Below are 13,689 nucleotides of genomic sequence, written 5' to 3' on the forward strand. Positions count from 1 at the left end.
GTAGGGGGCTGCAGGAGGCAGCCAATTAATGATTCTCTCTCGTCATTGATGTTTCTATCTCTCTCTCCCTCTTTATTTCTCTCTGAAATAATAATAATAATAAGACATAATATATTAGACACAAATGACAGATTCCATTAAAAAAATTCACTATATTAAAATACAACTAATTGATAAATACAGCTACATCAAGGGACATTACAAAGAAACTGAAAAGATGAGGTAGTATCTGGGAGAAAATTACAATATTTATAGTTATTAGAAGATTGTCCAGAATGAAGAACTTCCACAAATCAATAAGAAAAAAATACACACAGAAAATGTAATAGAAAAATGGACAAAATACTTTAGTGGACGTTTCACAAAAGAGGAAGCATGAATGCCCAATCTATATAATAAAAGCCTAAATGACCATTATGGCAGAATGACCAGTTGCTATGATGTGCACTGACCACCAGGGGGCAGACGCTCAATGGAGGAGCTGCCCGCTATTGGTCAGTGTGCTCCCACAGGGGGAGTGCCACTCAGCCAGAAGCCAGGCTCATGGCTGGTGAGCACAGCAGCGGTGGCAGGAGATTCTCCTGCCTCTGCAGCAGCGCTAAGGAGCTGACACACACTGACCACCAGGGGGCAGATGCTCAATGCAGGAGCTGCCCCCGGTGTGGGTGTGGGCTCCCACAGGGGGAGTGCCACTCAGCGAGAAGCCGGGCTCATGGCTGGTGAGCACAGCAGCGGTGGCAGGAGATTCTCCTGCCTCTGCAGCAGCGCTAAGGAGCAGCGAGCCAAGAGGTAAGGAGCAGCAAACAGGCGGGAGGTGAGGAGCCAGGGGTCCCGGACTGTGAGAGGGCGCAGGCTGGGCTGAGGGACACATCCCCCCTGCCCCCCAGTCCATGAATTTCATGCACCAGGCCTCTAGTAAATGTATAAAGTGATGACTAATCTTATTCATAATCAAGAAATGCAAATTGGCCCTGGTTGGTGTGGCTCAGTTGATTGGGCATTGCCCCATGCACCAAAAGGTTGCTGGTTCAGTTCCTGGTCAGGGGACAAGCCTGGGTTTCAGGCGTGGTCCCAGGATGTGCAGGAGGCAGCCAATGAATGTTTCTTTCCCTCTCTCTATCTCCCTTCCACTCTCTTTCAAAATCAATTAACAAAAGATATTTTAAAAAGAAATGCAAATTAAAACCACCACATATAAGTGAAATCATATGGTATTTGTCTTTCTCTGTCTGAATAATTTCACTTAGCATAAAATCCTCTGGGTCATCCGTGCTGTTGCAAGAGGTCAGGTTTCATGATTTTTTTATGGTCAAGTAATAATCCATTGTATTTATGTACCACCACTTTCTTATCCACCCATCTAAAGATGGGCACTTGGGTTGTTTCCATATCTTGGCTATTATAAATAACGCTGCCGTGAACACAGGGGTGAATATATTCTTTTGAATTAGTGTTTCGGGTTTCTTTGGATATATGCCCAGCAGTGGAATCGCTGGGTCATAAGGCAGTTCCATTTTTAAGTTCTTTAGGAACCTTCATACTGTCTTCCATAGTGGCTGCATCAATCTGCATTCCCACCAACAGTGGACCAGGGTTCCCGTTCCTTTCCATCCTTGCCAACACTTGTTGTTTGTTGATTTACTGATGATAGCCGTGCTGACAGGTGTGAGGTGATATCTCCTTGTGATTTTAATTTGCATTTCTCTGATGGTTAGTGACATCGAGCATCTTTTCATATGTCTGTTGGCAACATGGTGTTGTCACAGAGGTCCCTTAAAGAATCCTGTTTTCTTATTTGTTTTTCCTTTTTCCGGCTCTGGTTGGGTGTTTTCTGCTAACTTGTCTGCCAAATCATTGATTTGACCCTCTGCTTCATCTAATTTGAAATTGATTACTTCTAGTGTATTCTTCATTTCAGATATTGTATTCTTCATTTATGACTGGTTCTTTTTTTATGATTTCTATGTCCTTTTTTACACTTATTTGCTCTTGAAGTTCTCACTGAGTTCATCCGTTCTTCTACTAGTTTCTTAAGCATCCTTATAACCACTGCTTTTAACTCCGTGTCAGGTAGATTGCTGGCCCCCGTTTCGTTTAGTTTGTTTTCTTGGGATTTCTCCTGTTTATTCATTTAGAGTGTGTTTCTTTGTATCTCATTTTGGCTGCCTCTCTATATTTGTTGTTGAGTATTAGGTAGATCTCCCAGGTCTCCCAGTCTTGGTGGGGTTGCCTTCCTGGTAGGTTTCCTGTGGGCTCATTGGTCCAGTCTCCCCGATTATCTGAGCCAGGTGCTTCAGGGATGATGTTGTGTGGGTTTGGGGAGCCCTCCTGTTGTACAGGGCATGGGAAGCTCTGGTTATACTAGATATCACAGGGTCGGGAAACATCCAGAACTGAACGGTCACAACATGTTAACTGAGTGCTACCAAGTGCCACATTGAACTCCTGTACTCCAGAACTCAAGCACTGTGTCCACCTCCTCAGGCTTGCCACCCCGTTGACTTGGGCCTGGACCACTAACCACAGTGATCTCCAAACCCCTCCCCCAACCCTCTTCCTCACCATTTCTAAACATCAGTCAGATCATGTCACTCGTCCATATAACCCTCCAACCACTATGCCATTGGCAGAGTCCTGGGATGGACAGGAGGCTCAGCCCCACTCGGTGAGAGGCACTAGGAGAGGAGAAGGGACTTGAAGGAGCAAAAGGTGGCAAAACCAACCCTCCCTCTGCAGAGGCACACACTGAAGACGACTCGGTGGAGGAGCGGGGCTGGGGGGAAGGGAGGCGACCATTCCCAGGGCTGCCCTGGGCCATGAGCTGAGGATGGAAACCACACAGGGGAAGGGGCCTGGGTCCCTGCGTCACCCCATCAGGAACACTTGGTTTTACTGGGACAAACTGGGTCACACAAAAGACGTGCCCCTCTAAGACCTGCCAGGTGTGACTGGTCTCTCCTGAGTTCTGACAGTTGAAGGCAGGTCTCAGTCCATCTGGGGAGGCCCTCGGTCCTCTGTTCCAGCCCGAACACTGACCGACACCAGGACAGAGGGGTGTCTTAGAGAGCTAGGGTGCCCTGGGACCTCTGGAGACAGGGTCAGCCCTCCCGGGGGCAGGAGGAGCATGGGAATCAGGAGAGTGAGCCTCACCGAGGGCAGGGCCTCACCCCTCTGCTCCAATACCCTCCATTGCAGGATGGGGGTGGCCTGGCCACTCTGACCCTGGAGGGACAGCTCCCGCTGCCATGGGCCCTGTGCCCTCCCCGAAGGTGCCGCCCAGGGGCATGGCACCCAGTGTGCCCGGGAAGGAGCAGGAGGGAGCGCTGGTTCCAGCCCTGCCTGCCTCCCTCCCCCGCCCTCATGAGGTCTGTCTGGGGGCCTGGCCTGGGCCTGTGACAGACACGGAGCCTCTGCAGGTCCCGTGGGGTCGGCTGTGGCCCAGAGGACACTGGCCACCAGGCCACAGCTGTGCTGCCCGGGAGCAGGGAGGGCTGCTGCCTGCCCCCAAGCCCTCCTGCTGGGCTGGGGCAGCTGGGGTACCCCCCACCCCCGCGGGGTCTGAGCTGTGAGATGGGGCCCAGGTCTCCCTGGGGATCCTGCTCTGTGCTCGGGTGGTTTCCATAGTAAAGCGCCGGCGCCTCAGAAGAGGAGAGCTGGCAGGTGTTCTGACCCGCAGGACATCATGGAGAAGCCGGGAGAGGCTGGACGGACACACAAAGCTGTGAGTGAGCCCGCGAGCCCTGCGGCCAGCTCTCCCCTCACCCGCCCTGTGCGTGGCGGCCCTGAATGCCACCTGCACCCGTGGGCACTGACCTGGAGGCCCTGGAGAGAGAGCGGGGCAGGGAGCTGACCTCCTTCCACCAGCAGCTGAGGCCGCCTTCAACAAGGGGCACGGTCATCGCAGAGACGTGAGGGTCCCACCGACCTGGGTGATGATGCAGAGCCCATGTTGAACCCCTGGGAACAGAGCCCAGCACCTGGAGGAAAGTTGGGGTGTTGGAAGGCATGCACTCATCTCCGGCAGAGTCAGGCCTGGCTCTCCCAGGCGCGAGGGCGGGGAGTGGGGATCTCAGAGCCAACGGGGCTGGAGCGCTCACAGGCCTGGACACAACAGCACCGGGAGGAGAAAGAGCCACTCGCTCTCCCTGGTAGAAACGTGCAGGTGCCCAGCTCCAGGCAGAAGGTCCCGGGGAGGCCGCACCTTGGAGGCAGAGAGACACAGGGAGTGGGCATCACCCAGCCTCTCCTTCGGAAGCCGATCAGCAGTCTCATTTGGCTCTGAACTTGAAAGTGTTCGAAAGAGAAAAAGGGAAAATGCCCAGAAAACTGAGAGAAGAAAATGCACTGAGCGACGTGCTCACAGGACAAAGTGCCCGCCTCTCACAGACCAGGAGTCGTCACAGCCTGGACACAGCCCAGCAGCGAGGCTGGGAGCCCGGCCGCCCCTTCGATGCCGGGGAACCACATCAGGAGCCATGCAGCCGCCTGGGACACGCGGGAGAGCGAGCGGATGTCAGGTACGCAGCGACAGGGCTGCACCACCAGAAGCACAGCCTCCCGGGAGATGGAGGAGGACGTGGAGAAGGCACTGGAGGGAGCCACCATCTCCTGCCAACAGCAGGTGCTCTTCCATGAGAAAAAGGTGATGGCAGCTTTGTGGGCCGAGAGAGGGCTCAACGGCTATGAAAGTACCATCACATCAGACAGGTGCTGCCTAACGCCTAGTTCACGTCCAAGACTTTGCCAAGTGGACATTTTGCTACGATGTTCCCTGCACAGCCACGAAGGTCCAAAGCACCAGGGGGTCCCCTGGGGCACCAGGTCCCCCAGAAGGAGAGAGGTCATGCTGGGAAGGCTCAGGGCTCAAGGGTCCAAGGGTGAGCTCCCACCACCATGGCAAGGCCTGTGGCTGGGTTTCTCTCTACACAAGCAATTTTGTTTTATCTCTTCCCGTCTTTACAGTCTGACTCAGGGGTGGGCAAACTTTTTGACTCGAGGGCCACAATGGGTTCTTAAACTGGACCGGAGGGCCGGAACAAAAGCATGGATGGAGTGTTTGTGTGAACTAATATAAATTCAAAGTAAACATCATTACATAAAAGGGTACGGTCTTTTTTTTCAATAGTTTTATTCATTTCAAACGGGCCGGATCCAGCCCGTGGGCCGTAGTTTGCCCACGGCTGGTAACTACTGTTATTCAGTTGGTGCTATGATGGCCCATATTTCAGTGAAATGGTGTTATAATGTAAGTTAGTAGCTTTTCAAATATAGATTTCATTCATATAATTCTTAGGAATACATTCTTTTCATGTCATTGGACCAGCTAAAGTTAAATAGTGTAAGTATTGTATTTTGATTGAAATAAAAAGTCCACTTTTACCAAAACCATCACTGAAGTTTGACATGGAGAGAGACTTTATTTTTTTTTTAAATATATTTTATTGATTTTCTACAGAGAGGAAGGGAGAGGGACAGAGAGTTAGAAACATCGATGAGAGAGAAACATCGATCAGCTGCCTCCTGCACACTCCCCACTGGGTATGTGCCCGCAACCAAGGTACATGCCCTTGACTGGAATCGAACCTGCGACCCTTGGGTCCGCAGGCCGACGCTCTATCCACTGAGCCAAACCAGCTAGGGCATGGAGAGAGACTTTAAAACAATACAGTTTACTTCCTGTGTGCTATGATTTCTGAGATTATGTAAAAGTCACCTAATTTTTAGCCTTGTAATTGTAATGGGGTTATTAAGCAATAAAAAACAAAAAAACCCTCGCCCATCTGAACATCGACAGAAAACTTGCCCATGCCTTCCCTTCCCCCTCTTATACCTAAGAAGGCTTCTCCAATGTGGTTCTCATCACCCTTCTCTGCAGAGCTCCTACCCCCATTTATTTGCTCCCCAGGGCTCAGTGATTGCTGTTGTCACAACTTGTCTTCCCTCAAATGTTCCCATGGCCTGTTCTTCATTATTCAGTTTTGCTCAACTGCAACCTCCTCCAGGAAGCCTTCCCTGACCACCTCGGTGAAAATGCTACCCTTCCCCTGAGTCACTATCTATCGCAATTTCTTCAATGCACTTATTGGTGGCCAACATCATCTCCTTTATTATTTGTGTACGGATCTGTCATCTGTCCCCACGTGTCACCTTCAATAGGACAGCAGCCTGCAGCTCCTGGAGGAGACCTTGTTGGTAAACCCTGGAGCCCCAGCATGCAGCCCGAAGGGTAGGCAATAAGTGGGCAGTGATCGCATGGATGTGTGAACGTGACTCTGGAAGAACACTTGTCATTAGGCAGTCTTTCCCCCAGTTTAGAGATGAGGAAACCAGGGCGCACTTTGTCCAAGATCAGGTAGAAACACAAGGGTCCAACTCCAGGCGCCCTGCTCTTGACCATCGCAACCTCAGGCTGAGATCAGAAAGGAAGAAGGTTTCCCATTACTGTCTGGCTTCCACATTCCGCCCTTACCTCCCACAAACTAGAGTCAACCTTTCATGCTCTGTCCACTGAGAAGAAAGCTGACGATGGGACAGCCCTGGGGTCACTGGAGTGAGGCTGAGAAGGCTCAATGTTACTCTCAAAGATGAGATGCGCCTTCACCATGGAGACAGTGTGAGGCCTGAGTCAGACCAGCGAGGGAAGCCTCACAGGACAGGCTTGGCGACAACTGTCCAGGCCCAGTGAAGGGCTAGGTTGAAAAATGGCAGCTCCGGGCGCCAAGGCCAAAGACTGTGGATGAGCTCCTCCTCTGCAGTCGAGCTGTCGCCAGGAGGGACATTTAAGAGGCGGTTTCTCTGGACAGCACAGCCCCCGCCCCGCCGCTCTCCCCGCAGAAGGGCAACCTGGAATTCCTTCCTGGGAGAGCCTCCTTCACACACCCCGGGACTCTGCAGAGTCTGTTTTCTCTGTAAACAAGGCAGCCATCCCCAGCGTGGCCTGCGCCGTCTCCTCCCAGGCCGATGGCATTTGGTAAAAAATGGAGGTGAGGGGGTGGGCCGAAGGAAGGGCGGAAACGATGGGGAAGAAGCCAGAGGAGCCCTTTTTGTTTAGAAGAGTGTGACAGACTGTCACCCTTGAGCCCCACTTATGTTCTCCGCTTGGTGGGGGCATTTGCCCAAAGGTGCAGCCTCACGCTGTTGCTGAGTTGATCAAGCCTCTGCCTTCCCCGAGCCCTGAGCCCGGAGGTGAGTGGGTGTCACTATCTCCCTAAACCACCTCCAGGGCTGGGACAGAAGCCACTTTCCCAGGTTTTCTCTCTCTGTTCTCTTCAGGGTCAAATACTTCCTGCCGCCTGAGGCCTGGTTTTCTTTCCAGCTAAACTGGGATCTCCGTGGAGTCAGAAGTTATGTTCTATTTGTTTCTGTAATCTCAGCAATCCGGCATAGGGTTCCGGGCAAGGGTGGCCTGGATGAGTGAGTGGGTAGATGAAGGGAGGATGGATGGATGGATGATGAGTGCATGGATGGATGCACAGAAGGATGGATAAATGATTGGATAAGTATATGGAAGTTAGGTAGGAAGGAAGAAGAAACATATTCTTCGCAAAAAACTAAAACATTACAGATAAGGCTGAAGCCCTCTTCGATGATCTACTTCCCAATTTCTTTTTGCCCCCTTCCCCAATGGAAACCAGGGCTTTTTTCCATGCACGTCCATGTGTAAATATACATCTGTAAAGAATATATGGCATTGGTTTGTGCTCTCTGTGTTTTGTCTTACAACTTGCTCTAGTCATCCAGTAATAGATGTCAGCTCAGATAGACCTGCCCCTTTCTCCTTAACTACGGCAGAATAGCTCTCTAGTTTGTGTCTATCCCACAGCTTCACTGTCTAGTTCCCTGTTGATGGACATGTAGTTGGTTTCCAGTCTTTCTCTCTCACCATTAACACTACAGCCGCACCCCTCTCCATGCGCACAGGGACCTTCATCCCTCAGCTTGAAATCTGTGCACATGATAGAGCAGCCAACTAAATGGGAGCCCTGTGCTGGGGATTTAAATGCGGAGTCTTTAGAACCTGTCGTGTTCCTTCTCTGTGGGTTTAGATGTGGCCTGGTGGGAAGAGGAGGGCTCAGGAGCCAATAGAACTCGTTCCCAGCCTTTTCCCACCAGCGCTGGCCCCTCAGGAAAACAAACGGCTTTACTTTCAGAGGTTGGGCAGCCTCCACTGCACCCTATGGGACCGTGTGAAGACTGACTGAGGTCGCCTGTGGGTGGGGCACCCCCTAGGGAGCCCTCGGAAGGTACAGATGGTCACTGTCAAATACAGTCTCTTTCTCTGGACTCAGGATCCTCGGTGTCCAGCTTAGACTCTCCGTGCTGCGAGCCTCTAAAGCTCATGCTGGCAGCCGCTTTCTACAGGGACGCTGCCATCTGAGTGGAGGCTTAAGAAAAAGCTGAACATTTGGATTCCCTGCCAGTTATAAGCCAGCATGAGCTGGTGAAGCATGGAGCTGGGGAGAGGAGGCCGCGTCTAGGAGGCGAATTCTGACAAGATTTCGGGCTTTTCCCATCACCCCAACCTGATCATTAATCGGAGCCAGGAAGAAGCCCCTGATTCCTGATTGCCGACTGCCGAGGTACCGGCCTCCAAACATCTGAAGGCAAAACAGTTTGTTAATTGCTGTCTAGACAGTTTATTGCGGCAATAAGATCAAAACCCAGAATGCTAAGGTTTGTGGTATGAATCATGCAGACTAAACAATTGTTTTATTGCATTTACAGAGAAGTTGATTTATAACGTCACTGGGCAATAAAATTCCTTCATGGTTTCGCGGGAATAATTTTGCTTCTTTTATGCCACTCTGTGATAATTCCACCGCTCTGGGCTGTTAAACTGTGTCCTCTGTCCCATCTAAACAGTCTCCGATCGGATGTCTGACTGTCATCCAGGGCCAGCGTCCGCTCCATCCTGCCAGAGCCCTGGTGAGAGCAGGCAGGCAGCTGGCAGGGGCGGCCTGCGAGGCCCGCTGTCACAGCTGCTTCTGCCCACGCCTGGACGCCTGGGCAGTTCCTGGGCCCACAGCCTTCTGTCTTGTTTGTTGGCAAAGGCCAATGGACCGGCTTCCCCTTCAGAACCGGGTCCTGGATGAAATGGACAGAGCCGGACAGTTCGGTGGTGCCTCTGAGGCTCCCGGGCTGGCTGCTCCCTCCTTGGTCACAAAGACTGACCCCTAGGTCTGCTCCTGGGATTCTTATGGGGTTAGCGCTTATGTTAGCTCACTGGTACATGTTAACTTTTGTATATGGTGTGAAGAAAAGATCCACTTGTTTGCCTGCGGATAGCCAATCGTCCCAGCACAAATACTTAGTTTTGTGAACACCCTGTAGGTCTCATTTCCAAGGGCATCTCTGAAGCCTGACAAGGTTTAAGGACAGCCCCTCTGGCGCTCTAGGACTCAGAATCCCATTCCTCTTCCCTACAGCTGTGACCTTTCAGGGCACCTCACCACTTGGAGCCTTCATGGCCTGAAGTTATAAAACAGGCCCGGCCAGTGTGGTTCAGTGGCAAATGCCCAGGTTGTGGGAGGCAGCTGATTGATGATTCTCTCTTATCACTGATATTTCTATTCCTCTCCCTCTCCCTTCCTCTCTCTGAAATAAGTAAATAAATCTTTTTTTTAAAAAGTTGTAAAAGGTGAATTATTCTAACAACATATTCTTTTTTAAAATACAGTGGGGCCTTGACTTACGGGTGTCCCGACTAACGAGTTTTTTGAGATACCAGCTGTCTCTCGGCCAATTTTTTGCATTGAGTTGATATAGTAATTTGAGTTAATGAGCTCCTTAATGAGCTCCTTAACGAGCTCGGTCTCGGAAGGAATAACGAATTAAACTTGTAAGTCAAGGCCCCACTGTATATTTGTATTGATTTTAGAGAGGGAGAGATAGAAATATAAATGATGAGAATAATTGATTGGCTGCCTCTTGCATGCCTCCTACTGGGGATTGAGCCCACAAACCGGCAATGTTTCCTGATTGGGAATCGAACCATGACTTCCTGGTTCATAGGTTGATACTCAGCCACTGAGCCATGCCGGCCAGGCTACTAACAGCATAGTCTTCTAGGATTTGGTTGAGCCCCAGTGAGAATGAATGCAAAGTGCTCGGTGCGATAACTGGGACATATTGGACAAAGGTCGATAATTATTTATTATCAACTAGAGGCCCAGTGCACGAAATTCATGCACTTGGGGAGGGGGGTGTCTCTCAGCCTGGCCTGCATCCTCTCTCAGTCTGGGAGCCCTCAGGGGATGTGTGACTGACAGTTTAGGTCCGTTCCCCATGGGAAGTGGGCCTAAACCAGCAGTCAAACATCCCTAGTGCTGCCATGGAAGTGACAGAGGCTCCCACCACTGCAGCTGTGCTCACCAGCCGTGAGCTGGGCTTCTGGCTGAGCAGTGCTCCCCCTGTGGGAGCACACTGACCACCAGGGGGCAGCTCCTGCATTGAGCGTCTGCCCCCTAGTGGTTAGTGCACATCATAGCAACCAGTCGTTCCACCATTCAGTCAATTTGCATATTAGCCTTTTATTTTATGGGATAATTACATTATCTAATTATTAGATTCTAATTAAAGGGTAATATGCTAATTAGACCCAACATCTTCTGGACGTCCTTCCGGACAAAGCCACAGTGGCAGGGGCCAAAGCAGAGGCAGTTAGGAGTGATCAGGCTGGCAGGGAGGAGCAGTTAGGAGGCGATCAGGCCAGCAGGGGAGGGCAGTTAGGGGCAATCAGGCCACAGGGATTGGGCCTAAACGAGCAGTCAAACATCCCCAGAGGGGTCCCAGATTGGAGAGGGTGCAGGCTGGGCTGAGGGATAGCCCCTGCAGTGCACAACTTTCATGCACCAGGCCTCTAGTGTATATATATATAAAATTACCTTCCTTTAAAACAAAAAAGTCAGCCAATTAATACATGAATAAGTAGAACAACAAACCAATGTTGCCCTAGCTGGTTGGCTCAGTGGATAGAGCATCAGCCTGCTGACTGAAGGGTCCTGGGTTCTATTCCAGTCAAGGGCATATGCCTGGGTTTTGGACTTGATCCCTAGTAGTGGGCGTGCAGGAGGCAGCCGATCAATGATTCTCTCTCATCATTGTTATTTCTCTTTCTCTCTCCCTCTCCCTTCCTTTCTGAAATCAATAAAAATATATTTAAAAAGCAACAATGTTTCTCTCTTTTCCTCTCTCTTTCTAAAAATCAATAAATTTTTTAAAATGCATAAAACTTGACAGCAGCTCTATTCACTATAAGCTCAAACTGGAAACCACACAGATGCTCTTCAATAGGTGGCTGGTAAAACTGGGTACATGCACATTCAGGGTGGACTCAGCGATCAAAAGGAACAAGGTGTTGATACACTCAGCAACCTGGATGGACCAGAGCTGATATACGTGAAAAAGAGCCAATCCCAAAAGATTACATACCATGTGATTCCACTGATCTAACAGTCTTGAAATGACCAAACTCTGGAGATAGAGAATAGTGGGGTGGTTGCCAGGGGTCAGGGCCAGAGTGAAGGGTGGGAAAGGGGTTTGACCATGAACGGGCAACAGGAGGAACCCTGGTAGGGATGGAAATAGCCTGTGTCTTGGCTGTATCAGAGTCAGCATCCTAACTGTGACATTGTACTAAACCTTGTGACATGCTACCATTATGGGAACTAAGTAAGGAGTACACAGGCTCTCTGTATTCTTTCTTTTTTGTTTGTTTGTTAATCCTCACCCATGATATTTTTTTAAATTCATTTCTACAGAGAGTGGGAGGGAGGAAGGGAGGGAAGAGAGAGAGAGGGAGAGAGAGAGAAAGAGAGAGAGAGAGGAACATCAATGTAAGAGAGACATTGATTGATTGATTAGTTGCCTTCATGGAGTGTGGGGAGGGGGTGTGGGGTGGGCTGGGATCAGTTGAACCTACAACCCAGGCATGTGCCCTTGACTGAGAATTGAACCGGAGACACTTTGATGCACAGGCCAACGATCTAACCACTGAAAACACTGCATATGAATCTATAGGTCTCTCAAAGTTAAAAGTTTTGAGTCCTCACCAAGAGTCCCAGGGGATTCCTGCTTCTACAGTGTTTGGACGGAACTGGGCACTCAACCCCCATCCCAGCCAGTAGTTGAGATCCAGCCTCTTCACAGTGCCCTGGGAGCACCTCCAGGCTCCTGCCATGGCTCTAGCGCCCACAGCCGCCTCTCCTCTGAAGCCACGCCTCTCCTCCGCCACCCATCGAGATAACGGTGATGACCGCAGTGACCATGTCCACCTCCCAGGTGTGTGGGACCTGCTACCAGGACTGGAGGCCACCATCAACTGCCAGTCCGACCTAGAGCTCTACGCTTCCTACGTCTACCTGTCCATGTCTTAGTACTTTGACCGTGACGATGTGGCTTTGAAGAACTTTGCCAAGTATTTTCTTCACCAATCTCACGAGGAGAGGGAACATGCTGAGAAACTGATGAAGCTGCAGGACCACCGAGGTGGCTGAATCTTCCTTCAGGATGTCAAGAAACCAGACCTGAGAGCTGGGAGAAGGGGCTGAGTGCTGTGGGGTGTGCATTACATTTGGAAAAGAGTGTGAATCAGTCATTACTGGACTTGCACACACTGGCCACTGACAAAAATGACCCTCATTTGTGTGACTTCACTGAGACGCACTACCTGAATGAGCAGGTGAAATCCATCAGAGAATCAGGTAATCACGAAACTAATAGGCACAGGTTGGGGGCACCTGAAACCGGCATGTCAAGCATATCCTGGGAGACAGTGAGGAGAGCTAAGCCTCTGGCTGGCTTCCCCTATCCACGGGGGTGACATCCTGGTCACCAGAGCAGTACGTGCATGTTGCAGTTACCTTTATCTTTTCTACTAGAGGCCTGGTGCACGAAATTTGTGCATGGGTAGGGTTCCTAGGCCTGACAGGCAATCAGGGCCAATCTGTGGTGTGATCAGTGGGGCGATCAGGGGAGCCCCACTGGCACCCACCTTGGCTGGCCTGGGGCCTGCGGGCTGGGGGCACCTCCGGCATCGAGCATCTTCCCCCTGGTGGTCAATACACGTCATAGCGACTGGTCATTCCACCATTCAATTTGTATATTAGGCTTTTATTATATAGGACTAGAGGCCCGATGCACAAAAATCATGCAAGCGGCTCAGCCCTTGTAGCCCCAGCTTCGTCCCGAAGGTCGTTCAGCTGTCTAGTCTAATTAGCATATTATGCTTTTATTATTTTAGATAAAATAATAACTTGTACCAAATCATCCACTCATTCTTTCATTTGTACCATTCCTTCAAATAAAGTAATGTGGCACCAAAGAAGAAAAGGAGTCAGCCACTGAGAAGCGAATTGGCCTTCTGAATAGCTCAGCCGACCTGTGGACCCCACCATGCGTGATGGGCAGGAACCTGGTGACGCATGAAGAGATTGAGAAATGCCAGTATCTCCAGGTCTTTCTTGGGCAGGACAGCTTCTCTAGAGAGGAATCTTCAGGTCTCCTGGCTGCCAGCATGTGGGGGGAGAGGGTGAAAGGGATTCACTTTCAGTCTCACCTTTGCCCTCAGCTCTGCCTGAGGTCCCTAAGTGCTACTTTGATATCTGCTAATCAGATAAATGAAAAAAAAAAGGATATCTCACAGTGATTTATATTTGCATTTTTCTTATAATGCCTACGGGTCAAGAATCT

At 50.4% G+C, this 13,689-nt stretch overlaps 1 pseudogene; it reads left to right on the forward strand.

Annotated features, from left to right (window-relative positions):
• The first annotated feature begins 12,249 nt into the window (after nt 1–12,249).
• On the forward strand, nt 12,250–12,786 carry LOC107184643 (annotated as a pseudogene).
• Nucleotides 12,787–13,689: the final 903 nt, after the last annotated feature.

This window comes from Myotis davidii, unplaced genomic scaffold (assembly GCF_000327345.1).
Source record: "Myotis davidii unplaced genomic scaffold, ASM32734v1 scaffold27, whole genome shotgun sequence".
NCBI lineage: Eukaryota > Metazoa > Chordata > Mammalia > Chiroptera > Vespertilionidae > Myotis > Myotis davidii.